This window comes from Myotis brandtii, unplaced genomic scaffold (genome assembly GCF_000412655.1).
Source record: "Myotis brandtii unplaced genomic scaffold, ASM41265v1 scaffold82, whole genome shotgun sequence".
Lineage (NCBI taxonomy): Eukaryota > Metazoa > Chordata > Mammalia > Chiroptera > Vespertilionidae > Myotis > Myotis brandtii.
This window is the reverse complement of record NW_005371324.1, coordinates 4,997,638-5,021,973: the sequence shown is the minus strand read 5'-3', so window position 1 is coordinate 5,021,973 and position 24,336 is coordinate 4,997,638. Positions and strand designations below refer to the sequence as shown.

At 39.6% G+C, this 24,336-nt stretch overlaps 1 long non-coding RNA gene across 1 annotated transcript; it reads right to left on the bottom strand.

Annotated features, from left to right (window-relative positions):
• Positions 1–11,356: 11,356 nt before the first annotated feature.
• On the bottom strand, positions 11,357–22,522 carry LOC106724394. Its single transcript, XR_001360175.1, has 3 exons — positions 22,273–22,522; positions 17,134–17,227; positions 11,357–12,603 (listed from the first exon to the last, which is right to left on the bottom strand). It is a non-coding gene; the product is annotated as an uncharacterized LOC106724394 (long non-coding RNA).
• Between the last annotated feature and the right edge of the window lie 1,814 nt (positions 22,523–24,336).

Genomic DNA, 24,336 nt, shown 5'->3' with positions numbered 1-24,336 from the left:
AAAAAAAAAAAAAAAAAAGGCTAAAGGAGTACATTACCACCAAGCCAGCATTACACAAAATGCTAAAGGGACTGCTGTAATGAGAAGAAGAAACAGAGACAAACCTAGCCATACAGAATTAAAATGGCAATAAATAAGTACCTATCAATAGTAACCCTAAATGTAAATAGATTAAATGCTCCAATCAAAAGGCATAGGGTAGCTGAATGGATACAAAAACATGACCCAACTATATGCCGTCTACAAGAGACCCACCTCAAAACAAAAGACACGCAGAGGATGAAAATGAAGGGATGGAAAAATTTTCCATGCAAATGGAAAAGAGAAAAAAGCTGGAGTAGCAATACTCATATCCAACAAAATAGACTTTAAAATGAAGGCCATCACAAGAGACAACAAAGGTCACTACATAATACTGAAGGGATTGATCCAATAAGAGGATATAAGAATGCACATGGGAAATTGTGTCTGTCCCTACCTATAAAAGCTTTGTTATACTGGCAAGACTAGGATTAAATACATGAAACATTCACACACACACACACACACACACACACACACACACACACACGAAATGGCATACTAGAAAGCTAAATTAAATGTAAACCAAGCAGTGGAATACTTATTACGGATAATGAGGACTCTGACAAGAGAGTAGCCAGTGTTTTAAGTTAAAAGGGAGCTCCTAAGATCTAAGATTCAAGGGTTTTTTGTTTGTTTGTTTGTGTTTGAACAAAGATGGAAAGGAGCTGGTAAAACAGGCACACAATAAAGGGACACAAACTTATTTTCCCCAGATATTAAAACACTAGCTGTTTGGCCACAGTCATTGCTCTCTTTTATGTCAACATGTAGAAAGCACCATCAAAAGGCAAACTGGGAGTCAGAGTTCTTGGTCTGCCACTAACTATCTACACAAAGGGCAAATGTAGTAGCCTTCCCCCCCCAATCTGAACACTAGAGAAATTGTACATAAGCTTCTCACTCACAGGATTTTGTAGAGATAACACATGTGAAAGTGCTTTGGAAAAATAAGTAGTAGTCAGAGTTTAAATTATACATTCCAGTCCTTAGAAGAGCTGTTTTACATTAAAAAAAAGAATGGTTTTCCTGGATTTGAGAAAGACTGCAATTTCCGTGGAGTGTTCATCAAGAGTAAGTACTGTTTCCTTAAGTATTCCTGAAAACCCAGCTATTAAATGCTGAGTAGCAAAACACCAATAATGACTGAGTTGTCCTCAGATCTCTCCTGAACTGATCATAGCCATGATCAGCAGCTAACGACACAGGAACAGCTGACCAATGGGACACTGCCGTAGTGAGCGAAAGCTGGACTGGAGTCCAAAAATAAATACCGAATTGTTTAAAAATAGCTGCATGATTTCGTAAACACTAAAACACAAACACACAAAACTCTTGAAGTTATTTGGGTAAATTATGATAAACATGATAAAAATAGCCCCAATTTTATAATCGGACATAAACTTTCCCCAAGTTCTCTTTAAGTCTTTAGCAAAGTGTTCTAGAGACAACAGCACTGAAATGGAACTGTGGAAATTGTTTTCAGGTCACGGTTATATAACCTTATATATTATACCCACTGCCGTAGTGAGCGAAAGCTGGACTGGAGTCCAAAAATAAATACCGAATTGTTTAAAAATAGCTGCATGATTTCGTAAACACTAAAACACAAACACACAAAACTCTTGAAGTTATTTGGGTAAATTATGATAAACATGATAAAAATAGCCCCAATTTTATAATCAGACATAAACTTTCCCCAAGTTCACTTTAAGTCTTTAGCAAAGTGTTCTAGAGACACAATAGCACTGAAATGGAACTGTGGAAACTGTTTTCAGGTCACAGTTATATAACCTTATATATTATACTTTCAATTTAATAATTTGTAAATTAGGATAATTCTGACCCTGCCTACTGGGCGGTGCTTTAAAAGGACCAAATGTGAAAATGTCTTATACCATGAGGATCTTCACAATGAGACACATTTCTACCAGTTTTCACTGTGGTCCTCCGTTCTGGAATTTGGTCTGGAAAAGAGCCAGAGGTGGTGATCAGGAGGAAATCTAACCAATTCTTTAGCTAAGGCCACACTCAATAATAAAAAGACAGAATCTCCTTCAGCAGGCTTTGTTAGAAATGAGGCAAAAAAAATACCCAAAAACTAAAATTAAGGAAATGGTCATCTCTTAAGCAACTAGCTGCTAGTCTCCAGGAATCAAAACCTGCCTAGCCAGATATTAAGCAGTATTCCATTGCATAAGTGAAACAGATTTATGGCAAATATATCAATATATTTATTCAAATAAAATGTCTCCCTCAAAATAACCACACTTATTGTCTTTTTTAAAAAATAGGCATTTATTCCAACACACCCCTCCCAATTTGAGACATTTTTAGATTTGCTTCATATTTTGTTTGTAAACTAAAATGATATTCGGGATTAGTTTCTAAATAATGTTGGTTCCTGCCAATAATCAAATCTGTCTCTAAAGACACTGACTTTTTGCTGTCACTGGGGATTAACTCAAAAGAAATGGCCAAATGTCTTCAACCACAGGCAATCACAAAAGAGAATTTTCAAGTTGCTCCAGCAATGGCAGCTTCAACATATAGCATTGCCTGTAGTTGCATAGGTAACTTCCTTGAAGACACTAAGTTTTGCTTTTGTTCTATTGTTAGTCCTGTAACATCATAGGTATTCTTTCTTTTTAAAAAAAATATATTTTATTGATTTTTTACAGAGAGGAAGGGAGAGGGATGGAGAATTAGAAACATTGATGAGAGAGAAACATCGATCAGCCACCTCCTGCACACTCCCTACTGGGGATGTGCCCACAACTAAGGTGCATGCCCTTGACCAGAATCGAACCTGGGACCCTCAGTCCGCAGACCAACGCTCTATTCACTGAGCCAAACCAGTTAGGGCATCATAGGTATTCTTCATGCATTTGTACTCTCAGGTGTGCATATCTATATCTGTATGTACATATCTGTTAATCATGGTATGCATTCTTATTTATTTACTAGAGGCCCAATGCACAAAAATTCATACAACAGAAAGCTTTCCTTCCCCTGGCTGCCAGCACCAATTTCCCTCTGGGACCCAGGCTGCTTCCCTCCTCAGGCCACCCACAGGCACCCAGGACCCAAGCTGACTTCCCTCTGGCCCTATCTTCATCAGGAAGGACATCTGGAATGACGTCCGGAAGATGACCAGTCTAATTAGCATATTACCCTTTTATTATTATAGATGTTTTAAAAAATATTATTATTGCTTTCAGAGAGGAAGGGAGAGGGAAGAGATAGAAACATCAATGATGAGAGAGAATCATTGGTCAACTGCATCCTGCTGGGGATCGAGCTAGCAACCCAGATATGTGCCCTGACCAGGAATTGAACCAACATCCTGGTTCACAGTCGACACTCAACCACTGAGCCACACTCCGGCCTGCGTGCATTCTTTAGTCCTGTTAGGCTGCTGCTGCTTTACAAGAAGTGGCTGATAAAAAATTTGACTATCTCTGATAAATAAGATGCCCCAGGAAACATTTTGGGAAAAGAATGCCTAATCCTAAAGTGGTAATTGTCTTTACCTCCTTGTCTTTTTATTTTCATCACAACACTGATTACTTATTTTGTTTATTTGTTTTGTGTTTGTTCTTTTTCCCCTACTAGACTCTAAGCCCCATATAAATAGGGCCATCTGGGTCCTGTTCAACTCCACAGCCCAAGGTCTACAACAAATAAGCAATATTTTTGGAATAAAAAGAAGGGAGAAAGTGAAGAAAGGAAGAAGAAAGAAGGGTACTCAAGTCTGGGCTGCAATTTCATTTATTCTCTACAAAGAGGTTAGTCCACACTAAATCTAAAAGGGGAGGGAACCAAGGATAATTTAGCCACTCTTTTGCACCTGACCCCCTCCAGCCACAACCTATAATGTCTGCCAGTTCCTACCCCTACACACATCTTCATTCTTTGATAAGTGTTCTGACTTTTTAAAAAATACATTTTTTAATTGATTTCAAAGAGGAAGGGAGAGGGAGAGAGAGATAGAAACATCAATGATGAGAAAGAATCATTGATTGGCTGCCTCCTGCATGCCCCACACAGGGGATCGAGCCCACAATCTGGGCATTTGCTCTGACCAGGAATCAAACCATGACCTCCTGGTTCATAGGTCGACACTCAACCACTGAGCCACGCCAGCCACGCTGTTCTCAATCTTAAAGTACTATGCTAACAAGCCAAAGATTTCAGCCATTGCTGCCCTTTCTGCATAAAAATTATGGAACTGCTGCGCAGCCAGCATGGCTCAGTGGTTGAGCATTGACCTATGAAGCAGGAGGCCACAGTTCAATTACCAGTCAAGCATAGGCCCAATCCCCAGTGTGGGGCATGCAGGAGGCAGCTGATCAATGATTCTCTCTCATCATTGATGTTTCTATTTCTCTCTCCCTCTCTCTTCCTCTCTGAAATCAATAAAAATATATATGTGTATATATTTTTATACACATATAATGTGTATATGTGTATCAAAATATATATGATGGAACTGCCTAAGCAACCCAAAGTTTTGAGTGTTTTATTGGGGGAAGCTGTTACAGCAATAAACGAAAGGCACTATAGTCTCTGTCTATCTATGACTCTCTCTCCTTCCTTCCCCCTGTAAGGATTAGGGCTCATACTGCCCTCTACCAAGGTCAGGGGTCATCCAAAAGGACCATTTTGCCTGGCCCTCATATTCACTAAAGTCAAAATTGTAGACTTTAGCCCTGGCTGGTTTGGTTCAGTGGATAGAGCATTGGCCTGCAGACTGAAGGATCCCGGGTTCCATTCCAGTCAGGTTGCAGGCTCAGTCCCCAATAGGGGGCATGCAGGAGGCAGCCGATCAATGATTCTTTCTCATCATTGATGTTTCTATCTCTCTCCCTCTTCCTTCCTCTCTGAAATCAATAAAAAAAAAAACATATTTTTAAAGATGTAGACTTTAGATACATCTCCAAGTGAGTTTATATTTACTTACAGTGTTTTTGGAGGTGGGGGTTGTGTTAAAAGAAATGATTTTTTGAATGTAAACATTTAAAATAAATGTAATCCTGTATGGGCATTTCTTCATTTTTAAAGATGTTGGGAATCTCAAGAAACGGAACTATCTTGGGCATTCTCAACGTTTAAAAAGTCCTGAATATGATGAAGAACTCTGGCTTCTGGTTATTTGACCTTGAATGCATTTCTATGCCTTGGAGACCCCGTTTAGTCATTTGTAAAATGGGATGGTAATTCCTACCCTGCCTATTGCATGATGCTGTTAAAAGGACCAAATATGTAAATGCCTTGGAAACTGTAAGAAGCTTTATAGTGAGGTAAAAACACGCGGGTTAGGGTCTAGCGCCTCCACTGGCCAGCCGTGTGTCCTTGGCCAAGTCACCAACCCACATTATAAAAAGAAGGGCACACCCATATTTGTTTTTAAGCCCTGCCAGCTATCGCATTCTGCGATGTTAAAAAGTGAGGGAGTTATTACCACCACTTCCGTTTCACCGTTGGTAGCTGCTGCTGTGTTTACAATAGCAGGGGCTAACAGACACTGGCCTTTCTGAATTATACTTTTATTGTATGGAATTAAGAGTTTACCATTAACAAACTTCAAGAAACTGAACAGAGGGTGGAGCTGAAAGGAAAGGAGCAGTTAGTGGCTAAACACATTTTCTAAAAAAGATTCTCTATGCTTCTAGCCATTGCAGGTGACTCATCTTAACAGTCGTCAGAGCTACTCAACAGTAGCCAGCCTGTCTTATTACATGTAATTCAAAGCATGTAACACAGAGGAAATGAAAGCTGGAAGGGGGTAGAGAAAGAAGGTCAGAGAAACAGTGCATTTAGTCTACACATGCTTTGCAAATATAAGCAACAAAGAAAAAAGGGAATGTCTGTTTGAGTTTGATAGATCATGACCAGAATTAAGCAAGAGATAATAAGCAACAAAGAAAAAAGGGAATGTCTGTTTGAGTTTTAGATCATGACCAGAATTAAGCAAGAGATAAAAGCATTTCTAAAAATGGAATCCTGAAATTTCTCCTTCCTTATCAAAACTTCCTTGAATAAATAATTCCACCAGTGTCTCTCAAACAGACATGAACTCAGTTTTCCTGGATTCTCATCCCTCTGCTCACTCTTACACCTTCTCTCTCAACACGTTTTCTCTCTCAGAAGCCACTGTTACCATCATTTCAGGAGACCTTCCATAGCCATGGGTTCGTCTTAATTCACTAATTATTTACTGATCAATGTTGTTATTAAAATATATACATTAGCTATCCAGAACATACAAAAACAGTATTCCAGACAATTATACTAATATACTAGTAGAATTGTTTTGTTTATGATCCTTTCCTGGTCATAATATCAAACAATTACGTTTCAGTGAACGTGTATTCTGTGATGTTCTAACATAGTTCACAGAAGTAATCTTTATTTTTATCACTAATGTCCAGGAGCCAATGACCTCATCTCTAGAGTAAAAAAATGAAGGAAAAAAAAATCAAGATTGCACCACCTGCTGTCATTCTAAAGATCCTTCTACTGATAGATCCAAGGCTGGATTCCAAGGACACTCACTTGAGGTCGCTTGTCCCTATATATCCACCACTGTCTGCACTTAAAACTGCACATCGGAGGTCAGTGGGCTGAGTCCCAAGCAAGGTATGTTCCATTTAAGTAGTGCTTTAAAGTTTTTTGAGCAGACATTAAAAAGTATATAGACACTTAAGGAAGAGGCCCGATTTCTGGCTTCTCGAAAAATTGGGAGATCTGGCAACAATGGACACCCCATATTCTTTCTGTTCTCTCCTCCCACCCACCCTGGCCTCTCTCTCTCCCTTCCTCCCTCCTATTCTCTACTTAAAAACACTCGTCCATTTTATTATTTAGATTTCCTGCCTGGCTCCACTGGGACATGAGTTTTCTACCCCAGATCACAAGACTGGTAGTATCTTTATTTGGACTTCCTTTGTTTACAGTACACTTTAAAAGGTTTTCCTGCTTCTGAGTTTTTGTCTTAATGACAATACAGGGGTGGGCAAAGGTAGTTTTACAGTTGTGAGTAGACGAAACAGTTTATTCTTGTATTATTGTTAATTAATTATTGTGTTGTTTTCCATACAAACAACTGTAAACCTACTTTTGCTCACCCCTGTATAATATAATAATAGTAAAAGACCAGAAAGATACTTTCTTTAAACATGTATCAGTGGCATAAATAACGAGTGAAGACATTAGAAGAACTGTGAATGGAAAAAAATACACAAGAAAAAAAAGGAAATTTCACCAACAGACTCAGAAATCTGAAACCCATTAAAATGGGTCTGTAATTTAAGAGAACCTGAATCTTGTTAAGCTTTTAACCGGGAGGAACTAATTTTATGGTGAACCCTGAACATAAACTAGTTAAATAAAAAAAGTGTGCTCATGTAACTGAGTGTTACATACCACAGACCAGTTAAAAGCTGGGGCCATAACACCACAGTGAAGTCCCTGGTTGCAGAGCAGGAATTCCTAAACTTGGAATCACCTTGGAAACTTAAAAAAAAAAAAAAATGCTGATGTCTAAATCCATTGCAAGGACTTAGGATTTCATTGGTGTGCTGTTTGGCCTGGATGTTGAGGTTAATAAAAGTTCCCCAGGTGCTTCTAAAATGTGACCAAATTTAGAAGCACCGCCGTAGACATTACTAGGACTATAATTAAATATTAGGGCTACTGCCTCTCAAAGCCACTGGTAGTTCCTGAGAGTGAAACAAACCCTCTGCACTTCCCCACAGCCGGAGGGAGGAGGTCGGCAGGCAACTCCTCCGAAAGATGCACCATGTCCCTAGACAGAGATTGGAGATAACAGGAGTCCAGAGGGAAAATCTTTTCACCCCAAAGGAAAATGTTATCTGATCCATCAAAGGAGCTTCTACAGTCCTACGTGAACTTGGACAAGTTAATTCCTGAGCCTTCATGTCCTCATTTGTAAAATGGAGGCAACATTCTCTTTGGAGGCTGTTCTAAAGATTAAAGGAGATAACGTACGTGAAGCAAAGTTGGTTAATAAAAGGTAACTACTTTTAAAAAATGTTTTTATTTGATTTTAGAGAGAGAGGAAGGGAGAGGGATAGAGAGAGAGAAATTTCGATTAATGAGAAACATCAATCAGCTGCCTTCTGCACGACCCCTACTGGCGATTGAGCCCACAATCCAGGCATGTGTCCTGACCGGGAATTGAACCAGTGACCTCTTGGTTCATGGGTCAAAGCTCAACCTGTGAGCCACACCAACCAGGCTGGTGACTACTTTTTAATCCAATACTCAGTGATTGTAGTTTTTACTGAAAGCCATAGCCAATAATTCTATCTAATATTAATCTCTCTCCTCTTTTACATAACAGCATTCCAATTTCAAATGCTTTATTTTGTGTTGTTTTGTTCTAGAATTGTTCAGTGAATGTGGCTCTACTAGATCAGTGGTTCTCAACTTTGGCTGCACATTAAAATCACCTGGGAATCTTTTTAAAATCCTGATTTCTGGGCCTCATCCTCTGGAAATTCTGTTTCTTTGTTATGGACTGGGGGCACAACATTAGTAACAAAGAAACAGAATTTCCGGAGGATGAGGCCCAGAAATTAGGATTTTAAAAAGATTCCCAGGTGATTCTAATGTGCAGCCAAGGTTGAGAACCACTGTACTAGATAAACAAGAATTATTTAAAAGGGAAATTAAATAGACCATTTATCAGCATTGATAAAACCTGCTTGCTTCTCAAAGAATTTAATACAATATGTTGAGAGACTTGAACCTAAAAATGTCAGACGAAACTGGCCATAGAGTTTAAAATGGTATCCAGAAAAATCAATGGGTCAGCAATTGGGGAGTGGGTTATGGAATAGCCTTTTTAAAAAGGTACAATAATCTACTTTCCTACTTTTGTATTACTTTTCCATTGCAACTACAACAAATTACACAAACTTGGTGGCTTAAACCATACAAACTTATTACCTTATAGTTCTGTGTGTTATGAAAGGTAACAGAATATGCCTCCCCCAAATATGCCACTTTGGTATATTGATTATTTTGAGCTGTAGGCACCGGAAAAACACCAAATCCAGCAAGATGATTTCTCTGAACTCCCCATTATCCGCCTAAAGACAGAACCTCCAAAAGGAACCCAATTGCTGTAAATGCCCTCCCAGGAGTTTCATCAACCAGGGAAGACTGAGTGTTTTCATTGGAGAGATTAGAAGTCAGCACGATACCCAAACCAACTTGGTCACAAACTATCACACCTCCCATCTTTCTTCTAAGGACCCACTCATCTTTCATAAAAATCATTTTCTCTCCTCTAAGAGGTATGCATGCCCCCTCTCCTTTCCCTATTAATTTAAGATGGCGTTTAATCCTGAATGCTAAAGCTACCTCTTTAACTTACTCATATTCCCTGGGTATCTCCCAGGTATTCATGAAGTATGCATGTTAATAAGCTCCTGTTTATTTTTCCCTTGTTAATGTCTTTTATTACTGGGATGGGAGGGTGGTCTCAGCTAAGAACTCAGAAAGGAAGAGGAAAGTTTATTTTTCCTCCACGACAGTTAGAAATGTAGCATGGATCCCACGGGGCTAAGCGCAAGGTGCTGGCAGGCACATTCCTTTCTGGGTGCTCAGGGGGAGAATCCTTACCTTGCCTTTTCCAGGTTCCAGAGTCCGCTTTCCTGGACTCTCGGCTCTGTCCTCCATCCTCAAAGCCAGCAAGGCGAGCAGGGGCCTTCTTCATGCCCCCCACACCCTGGTTCTCTTTTCCAGTCACACCTGACTGTCTCTCCCGCCTCGCTCTTCCACTTTTAAGGACGCTAGTGATTGCAATGGGCCCACCTGGATAACCCGGGCGCTCACCCTAGTTTAAGGTTAGCTGATTAGCAATGTATTCCAGCTGCTCCTAATTCCCCTTTGCCATGTGACGTAACAGTCACACAACAAAGAACGATGGAAAGAGAAGTCAAACTAGACTGCCAGTTAGTTTGCAATCTTTCAACGCAAACTGATATTTCAGTTCCAAGAATTAGAATGTGCCCTGGCTGGTTTTGCTCAGTGGATAGAGCTTCAGCCTGCAGACTGAAGGGTCCCAGGTTCAATTCCAGTCAAGGGCACATGCCCGGGTTGCAGGCTTGATCCCCAGTAGGGGCGTGCAGGAGGCAGCCAATCTATGATTCTCATCATTGATGTTTCTATCTCTTCCTCTCCCTTCTTCTCTGAAATCAATAAAGATATATTTTTTAAAAAAAGAATTAGAATGTGAACATCTTTGATGGCCGTAATTCTGCCTAGCACATTTTTTTGGAAAATGTAGTAAAATTTAATAATTCATAAATGCTGTAATTTAATCTGACAGTAAAACACAAGAAGCAATATTAGAGTTGGTTTAGTATATCATATATATAGCTTTGAAAGCCAGAGAAATCAGTTATGCCAGTTATTTTCTAACACATTTTAAACTCACCCCGAGAAGCTACTTAGGATCAAGAGTTTGTAAGGAAATAGGGCCTGATACAAGATGTTAAAATAATAGTAACTGACCAAGTCACGCAAGCATGAGGTAACCATGCCTCCTTTCCTCAATACCAGGTCCAAGGCGGACATTGCTAATCCACCAGGCATGATTGTAGCCATAGGGTCCTTCACACAGCACGCTATAATCCCATTTAGTCAATCAGACTTGGCTTGCAAACTGAGATCTATTCTCCATCCTCAATCTGACCAGTTGTAGTGGCAAGGGACTTTCCCTGAGGGCCTTTTTTTTTTTTTTTTTTTTGCATAAGGTGGTGATCTGATTTTTTTAAATTGGCAGAAAAGGAATCTAAAGAACAATACATATGAACAAACAAAACAGTCAGACTCATAGATACAGAGAACAAACTGATGGTTGCAGAGAGGAGAAGGGTTAGGAGACTGGGTGAAATAAGTGAAGGAGTTCAGAAGGACAAATTGGTGCTTACAAAATCGTCATGGGGGTGTAAAGCACAGCATAGGAAATATAGTTAGGAGTGCTGTAATAACTATGTATGGTGCCAGGCAGGTACTGGAAATATCAGGGGAATTCTTTGTAAAGTATATGATTGCGTAACCATGATGCTGTACACCTGAAACTAATACAAAATAATATTAAATGTAAACTTTAATTGAAAAACTTAAAAAAAGAAATACCAGCTGAACTAAATAAAGAGTTCATAATAAGAAAGTAAAATAAGTGAAATTAATTCAGTCTTGACAGAAATCTGTATTTCTATGATACCTTGTAGAGAATCTGCATTTCTTACTGGCCCTGCCCACATAGCGCAGCCTTCTCTTGAGATTTATTATAATGCATCTTTTTTCCTATGAGAATATTTTGATTAAAGATTTAAATAGATGTTTATATGTAGGCATTTAAAAGCTTTTATTATTTTAAAATAAAACACTACAATCTTTTACAAGTACAGTAAAAATGTAACCCATGATCATGGTGGAGAACTTAGAAAAATCAAAGAAAACCATACATAATTCTATCCACCAAAAATAAATTTTGGTGCTTATTCTGCCAGATGGTGTTTACACTCATTCAACATATTTTTATTGATTCTCTGTACCAGGAACTATTCTAGGCTTTGAGGGTACAGCATGACTAAAATAGACAAAAATCTATGCTCTCAGTGAGGTCAGTTATGTACAAAAAAAAATTTTAAAACCAAAATGGTACTATTTTTCACATTGTTTGTAATTGGCTGTGTGTGTGTTTTAACTACCCCCCTCACACTGTCAGGCTTTTGTGGTTTCCCAGAATTCTTGACTGAACTGAGAGGTAAGATGAGCACTGATGGCTACTTAATTGTCAGTTCAGTCTGACTTCTAGTTCCTTAGTTTGATGCTGTGATCAGCATGCTGTGAATTCTTTAGACCGCAAAAGGCTACTTAGGCATTGAAGAGACCATTCTATCTTGTTCCAGTTGTCTATTGCTACCCTTTAAAACGTAGAGGCTTAACACAGCAACAATCTTTTTTTATTATTATTAACTCACAATTCTGAAGGTTTTCTCAACTTGGGGGAACAATTCTCAGTGTTTTTTGTTTTGTTTTGTTTTCTCATGCAGTTTGACAGTTTTTGGTACTGGAGGCATCGCAAAGGTTTCTTCATTTACATGGCCCATTGATTCTGGCTATTGGCTGGAATATCAGCGAAAGTTTTATCTTCTGGACCATCTACAAAGAGTGTCCCTGTGTGGCCTGGGCATTCTCACAACTTGGTGGTTACGTTTACAGATAAAGAAAGCGTCCTCCGAATCAGAAACCACAACCCTTTCTATCACCTAGCCTTGCGAGTCACATCGGTCACTTCCACCCGGTTACAGACTCATCGGATTCCAGGAGAGGAAACATATGCGCCTCTTGATAGGAGGGCTGTCCACATCACATCCTAAGGGGTGGTGACCATCTTTGGGAAATGCCACGTATCTCAGCCTCCTTCCACCTTTAATCTGTATGGGTCAAGTCAGGGACAGCAAATTTCTGGGGCCACTGTAAGATTAAGAGAAAAATTCTATTGACTATCAATCCTTTCTAAAATAATGTCTCAAAGATTCAGTTTGGTGAAAAAGAACTGATAGTGAAATAACTAACTATCCTACTTTTCCCTATATTTACCCCGTGGACTCACACTTTAAAAGTATTAGTGATGATAAAACAATTTAATCGGGTTTTTTTCCCTTCAATTTGCAAAATCTCCCTGAGAAAGTGACACATAGTCCTATGGATGAAGCCTGGGAAGAATCCTTGACTAATTTTGGCATCCAAGGCCATGACAGTCATCATGCAGGCTGATCAGTGTTACATGTAATATTAAGAAGGCTGGCAAGTGGGATCTCTGTGTACATCACTGGGAAGGAGTAAACACATTAAAAAGCCAGGTAAGAATTCAGAGGAATTATTTAATAAATACTTGCTAAAACAAATCAATAGTTTATTATTTTATTTCAACACTTGACCACTTATGATATATCTGGTACAAATACTAAGTACTCATGTTATAATAGCTATTTAGGCCATTATATATAAAGTAATATTAAAATGATTGATACTGCATCATTTTAACAGCATAAGTAAAATTGTATTATGGTAAATACCATTATGAAGAAGGATACTATGCAACAGACAGGTAAATATCATAGAATACCCACAACATCAGTATGCTATTAATCTGACCACAATACACTCTAGGTCAGGGGTGGGCAACTTTTTTGTGAGTGCGTGCCAAAACCAGCAAAATCTCTGACTCAAAATTCTTCTGCATGCCAACCCTAATTGTTTGATATTATCAGTGGGACTTTTGCTGCTGCATCACTGATGACAGAGATTTTACATCAGGTTTATATTTCGTGACCTTCAGAGATATGCACGAGCTACTACTTTCATCCGTCAGGCTACTCCTATTATGAGACTTAACAAAATTCATCACTGAGAACAAAGATTCACAAGCGTATGTGGATGAAACCAAAACACTGGTCGGATCTAGGAAGGCAGGGAGAGTTAAGGCAGAGGCATAGAAATTGCTCTTCCCCTCTCTCGTCAATCCATGTCTATGGTCTTTAAGATAACTTGTTATGTAAAATTATTTATTTATCTAAGATGCACCTACACTGAATTTATCTGAAAAATAAAAAAGTCGATATTAAGAAAAAATTATAAATGGAAGATTATAAGAGAGGGTTTCGTGTGCCAGCAAAAATTACTGGCGTGCCATGTTTGGCATGCGTGCCAGGGGTTGCCCACCCCTGCTCTAGGTCAAGTATGTCAAACTCCCAGCCACAACAAATATTTTTGCGGCCCAGCCAATATAACGGTATGTAAGAAACATTTTAATAAAAATGTCGTAACTTAATTTTTACAATATCCTGTTACACATAATTATTAATAACAAACCACAACGTTTGCTAATGACTGATTACTATAATCGTGTTGCATTCATTTCCCTTACGCCCCTTACGCACAGGCACACCATTTCTCTCCACTAATACTAGCAGCGAATATTTTAGCAGCCGATGGCCACGTCATTAGTCTTGTACTGACTTGTTTGGTGTGCGCAACAGGAAATATTTCGCTTTCAGAGAACAAGAAAAATAGGTTTATTTGCGTTACACTTACTAATTTGTGCAGTTATTCAGTGTCTGGTAAGTTAATGTTCAAGAAAAAAGATTAATTTTTATTAAGATGTTCTATTATTTTATGTTAACGATGACTCATTTATTTCAGCCCTTTGTATTCAGCATGTCTCTATCGAAATAAACCTACGTTTCTATGAAAATTGAAGCTTTTTTTTTTTTTGCGGCCCACATAAACTTAAACCTTGTTTATTTGGCCTGTGTTAGCCTTTGAGTTTGACATGCTTGATCTAGGTGTTGTACAGAAAGTACTTTTTCATGTCTCTCTTTTAAAAAAGAGTGACTTTCCAGGTTCCTAGTTGTTTTCTGTAGGAGGGAGAGTTCTCTCAGGCTGAGATGGGAGCTAAAAGCCACATAAGGACTCACAGGACACATTTCTCTTGTTCTGACCTCAAAGCAGCTCTCACTTCTTCCTCCGTTGAAGTCCTTCAATCCTCGCTCCAGCATTGAACATACATGCTGAGTTCAACCCTCCTTGTAAAATTCACCACAAAGTGAATAAATGTTAATGGTTTCCTTCAGACCTGTTTTCTAACCATGAGTTCATTAACACTAAAGTTCTAGTTTAAAAATGTTATATATTCTCTGGAGTTCATTCTATAGGAATGAAGACCGCAGTTTCCAATGACATCATGCACTAATTGATAAAGTCAACCTAGGAAATCTGACATTCCTCTGCATGATGTGCTGGGCCTTGTTAACTCAATATGTCATTTCACTTAAGGTCAGTAAAAAAATGTGGAACAGACAGAAATGAGCAAAGGGGAGTCCTGTTTTGCTCTGTTTTGGTTTTGGGGTTTGGTGTTGGCTTTGGTCTTGCTGCAGAAAAGGAAAGCTTTCCCTTGAATCAGGAGCCTGCTCACCAGTACCGTGCAGAAGAAAAGATGGCCCTGGCAAAACCACATTTTCCTGAAATCGCAGCCCCCGCCCCTACTGAGGATGGTTTAGGGAACCCACACCATCCAGGTATTTTCCAGAAAGTTCCATTTTCTTTTTTGTTTTTTAAAATATGTTTTTATTGATTTCAAAGGGGATGGGAGAGGGAGAGAGATAGAAACATCAATGATGAGAATCATTGACCAGCTGCCTCCTGCATGTCCCCCACTGGGGATCAAGCCCAAAACCCCTGGGCATGTGCCCTGACTGGAATTGAACTGTGACTTCTTGGTTCATCGATTGACGCTCAACCACTGAGCCACACCAGCCAGGCTCTTCAATTTTCTTCATTGAATCATGTATAATGCTTAAATAGGGAGAGGAAATGATGAAAACATTTTCTTCTTGTTCTCAGAATAGACTCATTGCCTGCACAGGTCCAGGAGTGGGGATTAAATGCACTTGTGAGCTCTTTCGGTCTTTACTGGATATATATATTTTTTGTACTTTATACATTGGAATTTTAAACAATCTAGAACTACATAGCTTATTTAGCTTGAACTTTTGCCTTAACTACCATAGTGTTTCAACTGTTTTTCTCCAGATACTGTGATCATTATTTGTGAACCACTGCTCCTTTTTAAGTCTTATACACATGACCTTAGTGGTCGGCAAACTGCGGCTCGCTGGTATTTTGTGGAAGAGCCACACTCAAGGGGCCAAAGAGCCGCATGTGGCTCGCGAGCCGAGGTTTGCTGACCACTGCTTAGGCCATCTTAGTTCAATGATGTGTAAGAGTCTAGTAGCAAAAAGTTATTATCCCATTTGATGATAAAAAATCATGGAGAAGAAAACATAGTAGTTATGATTGCTGATTCATTTTCAGTTTTCAAAATCTGTCATAAGAACCAAGGTTTTATTTCATAGGCATTGAATATTTGTATCTAGGAAATCAAATTACATAAACCGAATTCACTGGCTTTTTCATGATCAGCACTGTAATCACTTGCTCTGGTTTGATTTCATTTTCCCCTATATTTGTTATTCATTCTGCCAACATTTATGAGGCACCTAATATATTCTAAGCCTTGTGCATTAGGCTGGAAGTTCAAGAGGAGTAAGACAAAAAAATAAAATCTTGGCCCTCAGAGAGCTTACAGTCTAGCAGAGAAACCAGTCACAAAACAATGTGTTTATACAGGATGTAATCATTTACCTAACAAATATTCCAGACACTGCACAAGGTCATAGAGATATAGTAAAGAATAAAAAAGACACAGACCCTATTCTTTTTTTAAAATCCTCACCTGAGGATATGTTTACTGATTTTAAAAAGAAAGGAAGGGATTCATTGCCTCCCATATGCACCCCGACCAGGGATCAAACCCGCAACCTAAGTATATGCCATGACTGGGAATCGAACCCACAACCTTTTTGGTGTATGGGACAGTACTCCAACCACCTGAGCCACCCAGCCAGGGTTAGACCGTGTTCTTACGAAGTTAGTCATAGAGATAGGCCTTAATCAAATGTAACACAAATGTAAGTTGAGTGCTGGGTAATGTAGAACTCTTTCAGTTCCAAGTGGCCAAAAACCCAACTCACACCAAGCCTCATCCCCCAAAAAAGGATATTGATTGACTCATGTAGTTAAAAAGGTGATGGCAAGTTCAGGCATGGGTTGGTGTGGGGCTCAAACAATGTTTCCAGGACCTGGTTCCTGTCCTTATACCGGTTCACCCATGTTTTGGTTTCATTTCCACGTTCAAATCCAGTGGTACAAGAACAGTGTTTCTATTCTCCCAACAAATATCCTGGGCTGACTCTGATTAGTCCAAAAGAGATCACATGCACATTCCCTAAACAAAGCCTGGCCAGGGGAACGTGGTACTCTGATTGGACAGGCAAGTCACATGCTCTTTGATAGAGTTGTGGGTGGAACCAATTCCAGGAGAAGTCTGTGAATTGAAAGTGGGGGAGAGAAGGTCCTCAGAAGAAATTGGGGATGACTTACCTTTTGATAATGAGGGAGAATGACATTGACAGCCAAGGCACTCTAGCCACCACCCACTGCAATGCTCCATGTGGTCCAGTCTCTCTGTGCCCTCCTATTCCATCCAGGAGACAAATATAGCAGCCAAAATGTCACTAAAAGCAACTCCTATCCTTTAAGATGCCTCTCAAAAATTATCAAAGGGAATTCAATTCCTAGCCTCAGACACACTTCCTGATCTTCTCTTTTCCCTTTCCTCTCACTCTCAATAACTTTCATATCTCATATCTCATATTGTCCTAGTGCCTCTCTACTCACCCTATTACCTTGTCCCTGCCAAAATTCCTACCAACTCTACCTCACATCCTTGCTGTCCTTCCTTCATTTATTGTGCTCAAGTCCCTTTGTCCGGGCCCACTTTTTCATTGCTTCTAGTACTTTTCTACTTTTCTAGTAGATTTTCTAGTTTACCAGTGTCTTAAGTTTTCTTTCCACAGATTACCTCAACCTGCATAATAAAGTTCAGAAATTCCCCTAAAAGGTGAGGGGGAGAGGACCAAATGGCTACAAAATATTGGACTATTTCAATCTGAAGAGATGAAAAATACTGTACAAATGTTTATAATGTCTTTCTTCTGCTATTCAAATAATCATGCCCCATAGTACATGATTTTAAAATATGATGAGAATTTGGGGTGGGGGTAAGGGGAACATTGGTGGACTTTTGAATTGGGATCTAAAGGATGAATAAGAATCAACTAAGTGAATGGGTTTGGCAGGTGAGAATATATTCTGGGAAGCAGAAATATCATTGGACAAGACCCTGAACCTGGACGAAGGCAGGAACTGTAGAGAAGCAAGTGTCTTCAGAATGAGGAGAGCATGACACAGGATGAGGCCGAGGGGTATGTCAGGTAATCCTCAAGCAGGGCTCTGCAGAAGAGCAGACACCAAGCAAGAGAGTTTGGCCCAAAAGATTTGCAGAGTTTGAGTCTCAGAAGAAAAAACCTTTTCAATAGTACCTAATCCTCAGCCTTGTAAAAAAGAATCCCTTTCAAACTCCACATGCCTGGGTTATTACACTACAGCAATCTGAATTATGTAAGTGCACTGTGAAAAGAAATGAAAAGTGCCTTCAGCTCAGTGTCTCTTGGCTGAACTTGTTAGACATCTTTCTGTGATATGCTTAAGTTAGAAAAGGAATCACTGCCAAGATCATTTTGCTGTTATAACCATGATTAGTTCAAGTTTCTAATCTTTCACTGCACAACTTTTTGAGAGAAATGTAAAGCTGATAGGAGATCAAAGCTGACTTATTTATTTGCCTAAGAATATGGGCCAAAAGAAATCTTGTTTATTTGTCTAAGTGTTTACTGATATGATTGGGTTTAAATTAATCATTTTGCAATTTGTTTTCTGTTTCACCCATCTGTTCTTTGTTCCATTTTAAAAATATTTTTCTGGGTTTTTTTCCAGTTGAGTATTTTTATGATTTCATTTTATTTCCTTTGATGGTTTGTTAGCTAGAACTGTTTTGTTTTGTTATCTTTTGTTTTAGTGGTTGCTTTAGGGTTTTTAGTGGACATCCTTTATCTCTTACAGTCAACTTTCAAGGGATAATATATCACTTCACAATTAGTATAAAAACCTTGCAATGGTACATTTCCTTTTCCCACCTCCAGGCCTTTGTGCTATTATTGTCACACATTTTACTTCAGGAGTAGTCACCCCTTATCCACAGGGGATACGTTCCAAGCCCGCCCCGCTCCCAGTAGATGTCTAACCCTACATATGTTTTTTCCTTAACTACCTATGCTAAAGTTTAATTTATAAATTAAGTACAATAAGAGATTAACAACAACTAAAAATAAAATTGAATGATTATAACAATATACTGTAATAAAAGTTATGAGAATGTGGGTAGTCACCCCTTATCCACAGGGGATACGTTCCAAGCCTGCCCCACTCCCAGTAGATGTCTAAAACTGCAGATAGTACTGAACCCTATATATGTTTTTTCCTTTACTACCTATGCTAAAGTTTAATTTATAAATTAAGTGCAATAAGAGATTAACAACTACAAATAAAATTGAATGATTATAACAATATAATGTAATAAAAGTTATGAGAATGCGGCATTATTAAGTAAAATAAGGGTTACTTGGACATAGGCACTGCGATACCAAGACAGTCGATCTGATAACTGAGTTAGCTACTAAGTGATTAATGGGTGGGTAGAGGCTACAGCATAAATATATTGGACAAAGGGATCATTGACATTCTGGGTAGGACTGAGCAGGACAACCCAAGATTTCATCACACTACTCAGAATGGCATGCAATTTAACACTTCTGAATATTTTATATCTGGAATTTTCTATTTAATATTTTCAGACTGAAGTTGACTGAAGGTAACTGAAACTATGAAAAGCAAAACTTCAGATAAGAGGGGATTACTGTGCATACATTTAAACCCTACAATACATTGCATATGTTGCATTTCTTTCTTGTTAAACACTTATCTTTTTTCAGATTTTGAAAATAAGGGGGGAAAAAGTCTTTTGTATTTCCCTATCTATATACTATTCCTAGTGCTCTTTATTCCTTTTTTATTTTTTTAATCTTTATTGTTGAAAGCATTATACATGTCCTTTCCCCCCCACCCCCACTGACTCTTTATTCTTTTAAATAGCTCCAGATTTCTTTCTAGAATCTGCCTGAAAGACTTTTTAAAATTTATTTTGGTTTAAGCCTGCTGTGATGAATTCATTCCCCGCCCCCCCCCCCCATTGACTTTTTTTTCCTTTAAGTAACTCCAGATTTCTTTCTAGAATCTGCCTGAAATACTTTTTAAAATTTATTTTGGTTTAAGTCTGCTGTATTGAATTCTTTTAGATTTTATATGCCTGGAAGAAACTTTATTTAACCTTCATTTTCAAAAGTTATTTTTCACTTGTTTTTGATTCTAGGTTGACAGATTTCTTTCAGTACTTTAAAGATACTGTGCCACTGTCTTGTGTCTCGCATTGTTTTCCACAAGAAATCTGCTGTCATTATTACCCCCGACCCTGACCATCTGCAAATACTATGGTATTTTCCCCTCTGATTGCTTTTAAGATTTCTCATTATCACTTGTTTTCAATGATTTGATTTTGATGTGATTTTAATGTTTTTTGTTCTTAGAGTTTGTTGAATTTCTTAGATTTTTAAGAATTATAGTTTTCATGAAATTTGTAGAATTTCTAGTAATTATTTCTTAAAATATTTTTTCTGCCATCCTCAGATACTGTAAACACATGCATTAGGTCATTTGAAGTCGTCTCACATCTCACTAATTCTCTACTCATTTTTTTTTTTTGTCTTTTTTTTCCTCTGAGTTTAAGTTTGGATAGTTTCTGTTCCTATGTCTTAAAGTGTTTCCCAAACTTATATGACCAGAGAACCATTTTATTTTGCAAAACACCTATTAGCAATTTGAGGATCTCTGATACTTCTTGGAAGCCAGTTTGGAAAATACTAGAACAGACCCTTGGCATTTGTAAGTTTACCATTTTCAATGTTAGCTATTTGTCAGAAGAAATTCCATTGCTGTAGTGATTTGTGATTCTGCTACAGAATGGAGGTGGGGAGTGAGTCACTCTGCTAATGAATAAGCCCAGCCCACTGCTCACCATACACAGCCTAATGGGGTTTTCTAGTTTGCTGTTGGTCATACAGTAGCTTTTGTAGTGATAAAAATTTGTTTGATTTGTAAAAATGGCCCTGAAAAAACTGTCAGCTGTTCATTTGGGGGATGGAAAAAAAATTAAAAGAAAAAAAAATGAGATGACATTAAAAGGGGGGATCTTGGCAAGAAAATAGAAGTTTGGGGATAAATTTTAAAAGTGGTTTCCTAAATTTGGCAGGGACTTGGATATATGCAGATGAGCTCATCCTGTAATCTACATGGAAACCATAAAAAATGACTCATGAACTGCTCTAGTGAGAGACAAAATTTAGCAAGATTAAGACATTACACATGCAATTTACATGAAATTACAAATGTAATTTCAAGAGAAAGCCAGAGCCTGGGTGGGTGTTTCTGTGAAGGCACTCACACAATAAATAAAGTTTGCTTCTAGAATTTAAAGAGGAGCTTTTCTTTGCATATTATGATGTTAATAATGGGGGTGTGATCTTTGCTGACCATATTCCAAGGAAATAGAATATGTTTCATCCTAAACTAAAGATCGCACAGCAGTGGTTCTCAACCTTCTGGCCCTTTAAATACAGTTCCTCATGTTGTGACCCAACCATAACATTATTTTCGTTGCTACTTCATAACTGTAATGTTGCTACTGTTATGAATCGTAATGTAAATATCTGATATGCAGAGTGGTCTTAGGCAACCCCTGTGAAAGGGTCGTTCGACCGCCAAAGGGGTCGCGACCCACAGGTTGAGAACCGCTGCCTCACAGACTAGACTATCTGGGAAGTAAATTCCATGTCCCAGGATGTGCAAAAAGTTGTAAAGGGAAAAATGTGATGCTTTTCAAGAATGTAAACTCAAGTCCTATTACTCCTTTCACAGTCTCCTTAGAAAATTTCTTCTACGATTTAACCAATTCCACCAGCATCTACTAAGTGCCAGGTGGTAAGACAGTTACAGGCGTTTTAAATGTAAGGAAGCCAGTGACCTGCCTGCACGGAGCTCACAGCAGTCGCCTGATCTCCCTCCTGTTCTCCCATGGGTGGAGGCCTTGAGAACTACTGCAGCCTGACTGGTCTGTTTAAAAATAGGGGAATGGCTAACCAAAGGTTGACACAATGGCCCTAGCCGGTTTGGCTCATTGGATAGAGCACCGGCCCTCGGACTGAAGGGTCTTGGGCTTTGGTTACAGGCGTAAACCCTGCCCAGAGTGAGTGTGGGAGGCAACCAACCAATGTGTCTCTCTCACATCGATGTTTTTCTCTCTCCCCCCGCCCCCTTCTACCTCTTTAAAAATCAACAGGAAAATATCCTCAGGTGAGGAGTAACAGCAATTAACAAAAAAGTTAGACACACGGAAACACTAGGCAGCAAATAAAAGTAACAATTAACATGTTATTAAGTTATTAACTGCACAAACTGGCTACTGACAAAAATGACCCCTATTTGTGTGACTTCATTAAGACTCATTACCTGAATGAACAGGTGAAATCCACCAAGGAATCGGGTGACCATGCAATCAACTTGCACAAGACGTGGGTCCTTGAACCTGGATGGCAGAGTGTCTCTTTGACAAGCACACCCTGGGAGGCAGTGATAACGAAAGCTAAGCCTGGGCTGGCTTCCCAGAGCCAAGGGGGTGACTTCCCTGGTTATTAAGGCAGTGTATGCGTGTTGGGGTTACCTTCAGCTTTTCTATAAATTGTACCCAAACATCTACTTAAATTCCTTCTTTTGTATCACTCTTTCAAATAAAGTAATGTGGTACCCACCCACCCCCACCCAGCCCAAAACAAGAATTACATGATGTCAAGAGGCGAAAAAAGTATTAGTTATCTAAAGTAGCCTGAACTTTGCTTTCTCTAGGTCTGTGCTCCAACCAGACCCTGTGTTTGGAATGGTTTTTCCCTGCCTGTATTTGTTAACTTCTTGCCTCTTTAAGGCCCAGTTGAAGCACCACATCCTCTGTGAAATATCAAGACCTTCACATCCCTCCATCCTCACCAGGAGGTGCTGATAATTCTCATCCACGTGGCTCTAGGTTTATCTTCAGTGTTTACAGATGGACTTCCAACTGCGAGGAGTGGCATGAGGTTGGTTCAGAACCTCCTCCAAACCTGGAGAAGGCTGCTCTGCCCACGTTCTGGGCAGGCCAGGGTGCTGGAGAAGTCTGCCCCCCAGGGAAGTCTCTACTCCAAGATGGATGAAAGTTGGTTGGTTTATGCTCAGGCTGCCATAATAAAATGTCATAGACTGGATGGCTTAAACCACATAAATCTATTTCTCAGAGTTTTGGAGGCCATGAAGTCCAAAATCCTTTCGTGAGGACCTCACCCTAATGACCTCATCTAAACCTAATCACCTCTCAAAGCCCTATCTCCCAATACCTCACATTGGGGGTTAACATTTCAACATACTAATTTGAGGAGAACACAACATTCAATTCATAACATTATGAATACTAATAAAAGGGTAATATGCTAATTAGACCAGATAGACCAGACATCATTCCGGTCCTTCCTGACAAAGCCGGGGGCGTGGCCAGCCTGACAACCTTGTGGCCCCTTGCCGCAGCTGGCCCTGCCCCTCAGAGGGGACCCCTGACCCCGATCTGGGGCCCCCTTCAGGGCAGGCCAGTTGGCCCCCACCCGTGCACCAAATCCTATATAATAATAAATTTTATTATATAAATGTTATTATTATTATATTATCCTATATAATAAAAGGGTAATATGCAAATTGACTCTAACAGCAGAATGACTGCTGGACCAGTCACTATGAGGTGCACTGACCACCTCTTGGTCCCTTTCCCTGGCCGGCAGGCTCCGATCACCTGATCACCCACAGTGGGGGCGGGGCCAGTGAGCAGGTGGGAACAGTGGACCTCTCGGTCCCTTCCCCCACTGTCAGGCACTGATCACCTGATGGTGAACGGGGAACAGAGGGTGGGTGGCAGTGGGGGGCAGGACTGGCTGCAGGCAGCTGGGGAAGATGGCCCTGATTACAGGCCATGCCTAGGGACTATACCCACACATGGATTTTGTGCACCAGGCCTCTAGTCTACACTAATAAAAGAGAAACATGGTAATTGGCGTACGACCGCTACCCTTCCCATTGGCTAATCAGGGAGATATGCAAATTAACTGACAGCCAAGATGGCGGCCGGCAGCCAGGCAGCTTGAAACTAACATGAGGCTTGCTTCCTTCAGTGACGGAGGAAACCAACGTTCCCCGCCTGCCTTGCAGGCCTCTGAGCCTGCAGTTTGAACATTGTAACAAACATAGAAGCTAAAAAAAAAACCCAGAAACCAGTTTTCAGCGAGCTGGGATCTCAGAGCTGGAGTCAGAGCTGGAGTTATACATTGTTTCGAACCGAAACAAACCAGATACCTACTTTCAGCAGCGGAGGCCTAAGAGCTGGAGCCTCAGAGCTAAAGCTGGCCCAGAATAAAAAAAAAAAAAAAGAAAAAAAGGAGCAGTTGGGAGCTTCCATCACCCGCCAGCCTGAAAACAGCCCTCAGCCCCTCACCCAGACTG